The sequence below is a fragment of the Otolemur garnettii genome, unplaced genomic scaffold, assembly GCF_000181295.1.
Source record: "Otolemur garnettii isolate 467f Iridium unplaced genomic scaffold, OtoGar3 scaffold00006, whole genome shotgun sequence".
NCBI lineage: Eukaryota > Metazoa > Chordata > Mammalia > Primates > Galagidae > Otolemur > Otolemur garnettii.
In genome coordinates, this window is record NW_003852401.1 from 22,037,915 (window position 1) to 22,047,027 (window position 9,113).

The window sequence follows — 9,113 nt, forward strand, 5'->3', positions numbered from 1 at the left end:
GCTATTTTTTGGTTGCAGCCGTCATTGTTGTTTGGCGGGTCCCGGCTGGGGATTCGAACCCGCCACCTTAGGTGTACGTGGCTGGCGCCTTAGCCGGTTGAGCCATAGGCGCCGAGCCCTTCCTTATTTTTTAAGTCAGTTTCATTTGGATGTTCTGATATTCACAGCTGAAAGCATCCTGATATGAGGGGAAATGGCTATCTAATTCTTTTCTCACCAAGTAAGTGATTATGGCTTTTGCTCCCAAGTTAACAATTCAGGAAGTAAAGCTTCTAAAGAGAGAAATGTCTAAAGAAGATGCTGGTCCCTGAGAAATGGAGCAGTGCACCAGCAAATTGGTGGCTTCTACATCACCACCCAAAAGAGAAAATATTGCATACTGCAAAAGGAACCCCTCCCACTAGACATTCCTACCTTTGTACCTCCAAAACCAAAGTCTCAAGGAAAACTATTTGCAAATCATGTATCTGATAAGGCATTAATATCCAGAGTATATAAACAACTCAGAAACAAAACAAAGAAATTCAAACTAGGCAAAGGGCTTGAACTGACACTTTTCTGAAGAAGACACACAAATGGCCAATAAGCACATACAGACATGCTCACCATCACTAGTCAGGAGGCACATGCAAATCAAAACCACAGGGAAGTGGCACTTCACATGCACAAGGATGGCTCCAATAATCATTTTTTAAATGCCTGGGCACAGTGGCCCATGCATGTAATCCTAGCACTCCAGGAGGCCAAGATAGGAAGATCACTTGAACTCAGGAACTCAGACCAGCTAAACAAGAGTGAGAGCCTGTCTATACTAAAAAACTAGCCGGGCATTGTGGCAGTCACTTGTAGTCTAAGCTACTTGAGAGGCTGAGACAGGATGATGACTTGAGCCCAGGAGTTCGAGGTGCTGTGAGCTAGGCTGACATTATGGCACGCTAGCCTGGGCAACAGAGTGAGACCATTACAAAAAAGAAAGAAAAGCTAAACAAAAAACAAACAAAAAAAAAAACAAGTGTAGTGAGGCTATAGAGAAATTGGAACCCTGTTGCATTGCTGGTAGAAATGTAAAACCGTGTAGTCACTGTGGAAAACAGTACAGCAGTTCCTCAAAAAGTTAAACAAAAATGCCATATGACCCAGCAATTTCATTTCTGAGTGTACGTCCAAAGGCAGGGACTTCAATAGATATTTGCAAATCAATGTCTATAAACATTGTGAGCATTACTCACAATAGCCAAAAGGTAGAAACAACCCAAATATCTATCAATGGAGAATGAATAAACAAAATGTGATGCGCACACACAGACACACACACACACACACACACACACACATATTATTCAGCCTCAAAAAGAAAAGAAAAGATGATATATGCTACATGAATTAACACTGAAAACATTATGCTAAGTGAAATAAGCCAGACACAAAAAAACCATTATTATATAATTCAATTTATATAAGCTACCTAGAATATGCAAATTCATAAAGACAGAAAGTGCAGTAGAGGTTACCAGGGACTGCAGGAAACTAGAGGTTACCAGGGACTGCGGGAAACGGGTGAATGCCAGCTAGTGTTTAACAAGCACAGAATGTATTTGGGATATTGGGAAAGTTCTGGAAATGGACAGTGGTGATGGTTGTACAACACAGTGAATGCACTAAATGCCGATGAATTAATTGTGCACTCAAAAATGGCTAAGATGGTAACTTTTATTTTATGTACATTTTACCACAACTAAAACACATAGAGCCAGAGTTCTGGCAAAAGAACTTTCACCTAATAGCAGGTCATGAGGGATCTCACTCAGGATAAGAAAAAATACTCTAGTTACTAATATGGATTCCATAGAGGAAATTATGATTGCAATTAATATCCTCAGAAATTGGGTAATGTAAAAGAACATACTGTTATAAAGTGAAAAAGAGCACAGCAGGTTCTCCAGTAATGTCTTTCATTCAATGCCATATAGTTGCAATAATGAGAAAAAAATTCAATTCCTGGCTGGGTCACTGTTTGTGTGGAGTCTGCACATTCTCTCTACATCTGTGTGGGTTTTCTCTGGGCACTCAGTTTCTTCCTGCACCCCTAATATATGCATGTTAGGTGAATTGGAGTGTCTATGTAGTTCCAGTCTGAGTGAATGTGGGTGTGTGTGAGTGCACCCTGTGATGGGATGGTGCCCCGTGCAGATGTGGCTCCATCTTGCACCCTAAGCTGCTGGGATAGGCTCTGGACCCTGGCAACTTTAACTTGGAATGTGCATGTTGGAACAGGAATGAATGAATACCTAAAAACAAATTATTATCAAATAAAAATTCATGACTAGGTGCAGGGGCTCACACCTATAATCCTAGCTCACATCTAGCACTCTAGGAGGTTGAGGTGGTGGACTGCTTGAGCTCAGGAGGTCCAGACCAGCCTGAGCAAGAAAATCTAGCAGGGCGTGGCAGAACCTGTAGGCCCAGCTACTTGGGAGGCTGAGGCAAGAAGATCTCTTGACCCTATGAAACTGAGGTCAGCCGTGAGCTATAATGACACCACCACACTCTACTCAGAGCAACAAAGTGAGACTCTGTCTCAAAAAAGTAAATTCTTAAAGTATCTAATAATCATGCAAATACATGACAATAAGTGATGCAACAGGAAAGCACTCTGTGAGCTGCCATGTTTGTGAACTGCAGGCTGGAAGGAGGTTCTCCAGACAACAGTCATTTTCCAAACACTTATTCCTTGATTTAACCCACCACTGCTATGACTACTGGCACTCACTCACCAAAAGTTGGGTAAAAAATTATCTTACTTGTTTTTATTAATCTTTATTAAATGTATGTATAGCTCACATTTATATCAGTGTTTAATATTACAATGTTTTGGTCTTTATTTAAAAGTTTAGTAATGTTTTTGTGACCAGAGACATGCCTTAGGAATTTAACTCTTGTTTATATCAATTGGCCTATGGTAAAATTGGTTTCACTTAAAGTCATGGTTTCTAAGAACCTATCGACAATGTTAAGTGAAGACTTACAGTACATGAAAATGAAATATATCATTGCCCCAATTAAAAACACAATATTGGCCTGAATAGCTACATGAAGGAAACTGACAAGTAAACTAGTGAACTGGCAGAATAAGAGAAGGGATTTTCCCAGAAGGCAATGCAAAACGATAAGGCAAGAAACATATAATGGGAAAGTTTCAAGATGCAGCTATAGCAACAAGTTCTAGTGTCAGTATAGTAGAAGTGCTAGAAAAAGAAGACAGATCAAAGAAAGAAGTAATAAAGAAAATCGCAGAAGAAAATTTCTCTGAGTAGAGACTTAAGTCTTCAGATTGAAAGAAAAACACATCAAAAACCAGTCATAAGGAAAAAATACCTTTAGAGCCATCTCGGAAAGGTGTCTGAATTCTAAGAAAAAGACCCACATAAAAGCCTCCAGCAACAGACAGGAGAGAGAAAACATACCTATGAAGGAATGAGAACAAAATTGGCAACAAGAATTCTTTGCCAAGAGAATGCCAAGGTGAATGTCAGGCAATAATAGCCTATATTTCTCTAAATTCTAAGAGAAACTAATTTTGAGTCCAGAATTATATACTTAGCCAAGCAATCATTTAATTATATGGACAAAATAAAGACTGGTTTAGACATGTAGGGATGCAGAAAGTTTACAGCCTATGAACTTTGACCAAAATAATCACCTGTAGTTAAAGGAAAAATGAATACAAGGAAAAGCCAAGATAAAAAGATAATTAGGAAAACTTCTAATTACTTCTGGTTATTGATAACATGCCTGTGAAGCTGTGGTGGACACTGGTGCTTCCCAGACACCCCTGCATCTTAAGGACTTAACGTTTCAACTGCTAGGAGTCCCTTCTGTGGGCAGCCTCAGTGATCAGGCCATCAGAGACTGCCTCAGACAAGTAACACAGCTTTAAAGAGGCAGTCACCTTCACAACAGCCTGTCAGCCTCTCCAGGTACGGATCACAAAAAGGACTCCCTAATAAACTTCTTTCTGGAGAACAGGACTGCAACAAATTCTGAAGAAATTATCATAATTTCAAGAAAGTAGAACTTAATTTTTAATTAAAAAGAGTATATAGCTAATGTTTTAAATGAATTTAATTAAATACAAGGGCCAGCAGCAAAAGTAGAAGATGAATGGAGAGCCAAGTGTAAGGAAAAAGCAAAAGTACTCACAGGGTCTAATATTCTTCAGGAGGAAGAAGTTGATATTTATTGATCAGTTCTCAACACGCATCCAAAGCTATGCTTAATTGTGCTTTTTATTTTATTTTATTTTTTGAGACAGAGCCTTAAGCTTGCCCCTCTGGGTAGAGTGCTGTGGCATCATAGCTCACAGCAACCTCCAACTCCTGGGCTCAAGTGAGTCTCCTGCCTCTGCCTCCCAAGTAGCTGGGATCACAGGCTCCCGCCACAACGCCTGGCTATTTTTCGGTTGCAGCCATCATTTTTGTTTGGTGGGCCCAGGCTGGATTTGAACCTGCCACCTTAAGTGTATGTGGGTGGCACCTTAGCCACTTGCGCCACAGGTGCTGAGTCTAATTGTGCTTTTTAGATGTGCAAGGGTAAGCTTTCAAAGTAGTAGTGCACTGATTCTCAATTTTTTTTTTTTTTGATAGACTCATTCTGTCACTCTGGGTTGAGCACCAGGGTGTCAGATAGCTCACAGCAACCTCAAACTTTTGGACTAAAGAGATCATTTTGAGGGGACTGAGAGCAGTGGCTCGCACCTATAATCTTAGCACTCTGGAAGGCTGAGAAGGGTGGATTGCCTGAGTTTACAAGTTCCAGACCAGCCTGAGCCAGAGTGAGACGCTGTGTCTAAAAATAGCCAGACATTGTGGTGGGCACCTATAGTCCCAGATACTTGGGAAGCTGAGGCAAGAGAATTGCTTAAGTCTAAGAGTTTGAGGTTGCTGTGAGCTGTGACATTATTGCACCCTACTAAGGGTGACAAAGTGAGACTGTCTCAAAAAAAAAAAAAAAAAAGAGAGAGAGAGATAATTTTGCCTCAGCCTTGCAAATAGCTGGGACTACAGGAACCTGCTACAATGCCCTGCTAGATTTTCTATTTTTAGTAGAGACAGGGTCTCACTCTTACTCACTGGTTTGAAACTCTTGAGCTCAGGGAATCCACCTGTCTGAGCCTCCCAAAGTGCTAGGATTACACCACACCCAGCTCTCAAATTTTAATGTGTATGTGCATAACATGATTGGCTTATTTTAAATGCAGGTCTTTAGAATCTGATCTCCAGAAATTCTGATGTCATGGGCATGAGGCAGGAGGAAGAAACTCTGTAGTTTTAACTAACATCTGATAGTTTTTGTTTTGTTTTGTTTTGTTTTTTTGAGACAGAGCCTCAAGCTGTCACCCTGGGTAGAGTGCCATGGCCTCACAGCTCACAGCAACCTCCAACTCTGGGCTCAAGCGAGTCTCCTCCTCTGCCTCCCAAGTAGCTGGGACCACAGGCGCCCACCACAACGCCCGGCTATTTTTTTGGTTGCAGCCATCATTGTTGTTTGGCGGGCCCGGGCTGGATTCGAACCCGCCACCTTAGGTGTATGTGGCTGGCGCCTTAGCCACCTGAGCCACAGGCACCGAGCCCATCTGATAGTTTTGATGAAGGTGATACTGTGAAGGCTCTGAGAAGCACTGTGCTACTGAACAAAAGGAAACAAGGAAATTCCACCAACCCAACTAAAAAAATAGGAGTAATGAGGACATTTAAAAGAAAAAAATTAATGAGAAATGAAAAGAAATGAAAAATGCAAAACAAGAGGTGTGGAATAGGAGCAAAGATATTACTAAACAGAAAAAAATGAATGGGTTAAATTTCCCTCTTAAAAGACTTTAAGAGGGAAGATTGACTTTAATTAAAAACTAACTCTAGCTATCATCTGTTTATAAGAGTTAGAGTTAAAATAAAATGACACAGAAAGGTTGAAAATAAAGGGACAAATATATATCCAGGCAGATGATACCAAGAGAACCTGAATGGCAAAATTAATAGGATGAATAGAATTCAAGGCAAATATCTTTACATAAGAAAAAGGAGAATGCTTCATATTGATAAACTTATCTACCAATAAGTTAAAACATTTATGAAAGTTTTATGCAACTAACTGTATGGAACAAAAAATATATAAGCTTAAAACTACTAGCAAAGTACAAACAAAAATGATCTCACTAACAGGCAAAGTGATTTTTAATGCACAAATAGATGTTTGTTTTTAAATTGTTTGCTTATAAAAATTAAAAGCATATAAAAGTAGGGAGTAGACTGAGTCCTCTGTGTCCATGTCTCTGTTTAAATAGCCACTAATATTTCACACAATCTCTCTTTTTCTAAGTATTTTAAAGCAAATCCTAGACATCAATCATATCATTTCACTCATAAATATTTCACATATATATTTCACCTGAATATACCATATCTAATAACATTGTTTATATCCATTGTAACATCATACCTAACACAACTGACAATAAATTTTTAGTATCTAGTACCCAGATCATATTCAAATTCCTTCAAAGATACATATATATGTACGTATATATATATGTAATTTTTCTTTGCTTTTTTTTGTTGTTGTTGAGGCAGAGTCCCACCCTTTGCCCTGAGCAGAGTACAATGGCGTCATAGGTCACTGCAATCTTAGACTCAGGCTGTGGGCATCCCGCTGCCTCAGCCTCTGGAAGCCCCTGGGATTACAGGTGCTTGCCATGGTGCCCTGCTGGGTTTTTCCATTTTTTTCATGAATCAGGGTCTCATTTTTGCTCAGGCGAGTCTCTCAAACTCCTGACCTCTAGCAATTCTCCCTCCTCAGCCTCCCACAGTGCTGGGATTATAGGCGTGCACCACTGCGCCCAGCCAAAGATATATTTTTAGAGTTGGTTTGTTTGAATCAAGATTTAAGTAAAGTCTTCATATTACATTTGATTGTTTTGACTCTCAAGCCTCTTTTGTACTATAATAGCCCCCTTGCCAGTCTTTTTTTCATGTCTTAAGATTTTTAAAAAGCCTTATTGAGATATAATTCACCAATTTAAAGTATACAATTAGTTTTTAGTGTATTCACAGAGTTGTGTAACCATCACCATAATCAGTTTTATAACAGTTTCATCACCCCGAAAAGCAAATTCACCTAACCATCACTTTTCATTTTATAGGTTTAATATTCACCAATAAGCATGTTACTTGAGTCCACTAGGGTTTCAAACTGGTGATTTTCCATTTATAACATTCCTTCTGCATTTATTAATTGGAATACTTCAATAATGAATGTTCATCAGGCCAGGTACGGTGACTCACACTTGTAATCCCAACACTTTCAGAGGCAGAGGCTAGAAGATTGCTTAAGGGCAGGGGTTCGAGATCAGCCTGGGCAATATATTGAGAATTCATCCCTACCAAAAAAAAAAAAAAAATAGCCTGGCATGGTGGCCAGCACCTATTTGGGAGGCTAAAGTAGGAGAATCACTTGAGCCGAGAAATTCAAGGTTATACTGAGCAATAATCAGGCCACTGCACTCTAGCCTGAGTGACAGAGTAAAACACCCACACACCCACACATCATCTCAAAAAAAAAAAAAAAAGGAATTTGCTGTTGTTCTTGGTTATCCTGAAATAAAATTTGAATGGGACAGGAACTGAAATGCTTGATTCTTTCTATTTATGAATTTATAGATAAGTCGGTGCCTTAGCAACCTTCAATGATGACCAACGAGGTTTGTTTTGTTTTATATCAAGAAATTTTACATCTGTGTAAAATCAAACCAAGCCCAAGAGCTTGAGGTTGCTGTGAGCTATGATGCTACAAAACCCTACCCAGGGTGACAGAGTGAGCCTCTGTCTAAAGAAAAAAAAAATACAACTATTGTTCTTTTTCTAACGTCTGTATTTTTAAATTTAATTTTATATAAAACTTTTACATGGGGGCTAAGATTAACCATATAACAAAATAACTTCATAAAAGTCTTGTTTCATCTCTGCCCCTTCCCTTGAACCTTGCTTCTTCCCATAGGCAAATGATTTTATTAATTTCTTCCTCATACATCCACATACATATCTATATCCCCCAATACAAAAACAGGATACTGTATTTTTTTTTCCACTTATAATATAGCCTTGTGATAACTCAGTAAAATACAAAGAAATCTTCCTCATTCCTCTGTACAATTGTGTGGTTTGAAGAGATCTTTTAAAAACACAAATCAGGGCCAGGCGTGGTGGCTCATGCCTGTAATCCTAGCACTCTGGGAGGCCGAGGCAGGTGGATTGCTTGAGTTCATGGGTTTGAGACCAGCCTTAGGCAGAGTGAGACCTCATCTCTAAAAATAGCTGGGTGTTGTGGCAGGCACCTGTAGTCCCAGCTAGTTGGATTTCAAGAGAATCTCTTGAGCCCAGGAGTATGAGGTTGCTGTGAGGTGTGATGCCACATCACTCCACAGAGGGCTACAAAGTGAAAATCTGTCTGAAATAAATAAATAAATAAAACACAAAGCAGACTATAGGATTTACCTATTTAAACCTTTAAAGGTTTCCCATTACACTTAGAATAAAATCTAAACTTCTGCCCATAGTTCTCAGAGCTTTATCTTACCTGGACCCACTAATAATTCAAACTCACCTCATTCTCTGCTTCCTCTAGATCAGTGGTCCTCAACCTTACCTGTATATTAAAAATTATCAGGGTCACTTTTAAAAAACATTTTTCTCCAGACAAATTAATCAGAATCTTGGGAGGGCAAGGCTCACGCATTAAGATTTTAAAGGGCAATTCTCAAACATTAACAACCACCAAAAGCATCTGAAGAGCTAGTAAAACTTCTTAGGTCCCACTTCTGGAGATCTGGATTGAGAAGTTCTAAGTGAGGGCTTGAGAATCTGCACTTCTAAAAGTATCCAAATAACGCTGAGGCTGCTAGTCCTGAGAGCTCTCTGAGAACCCACTCAGCTTGTCACAGCACGTCTCATTTTGTTGCACGTCTCTTCAGTGTGCTCCACAGATGGTGCAGCTTTTACACATTGAAGGTTTGTGACAGCTGTGCATCTAGAGTACCATTTTTTTAACACCCTGTGTTCAAG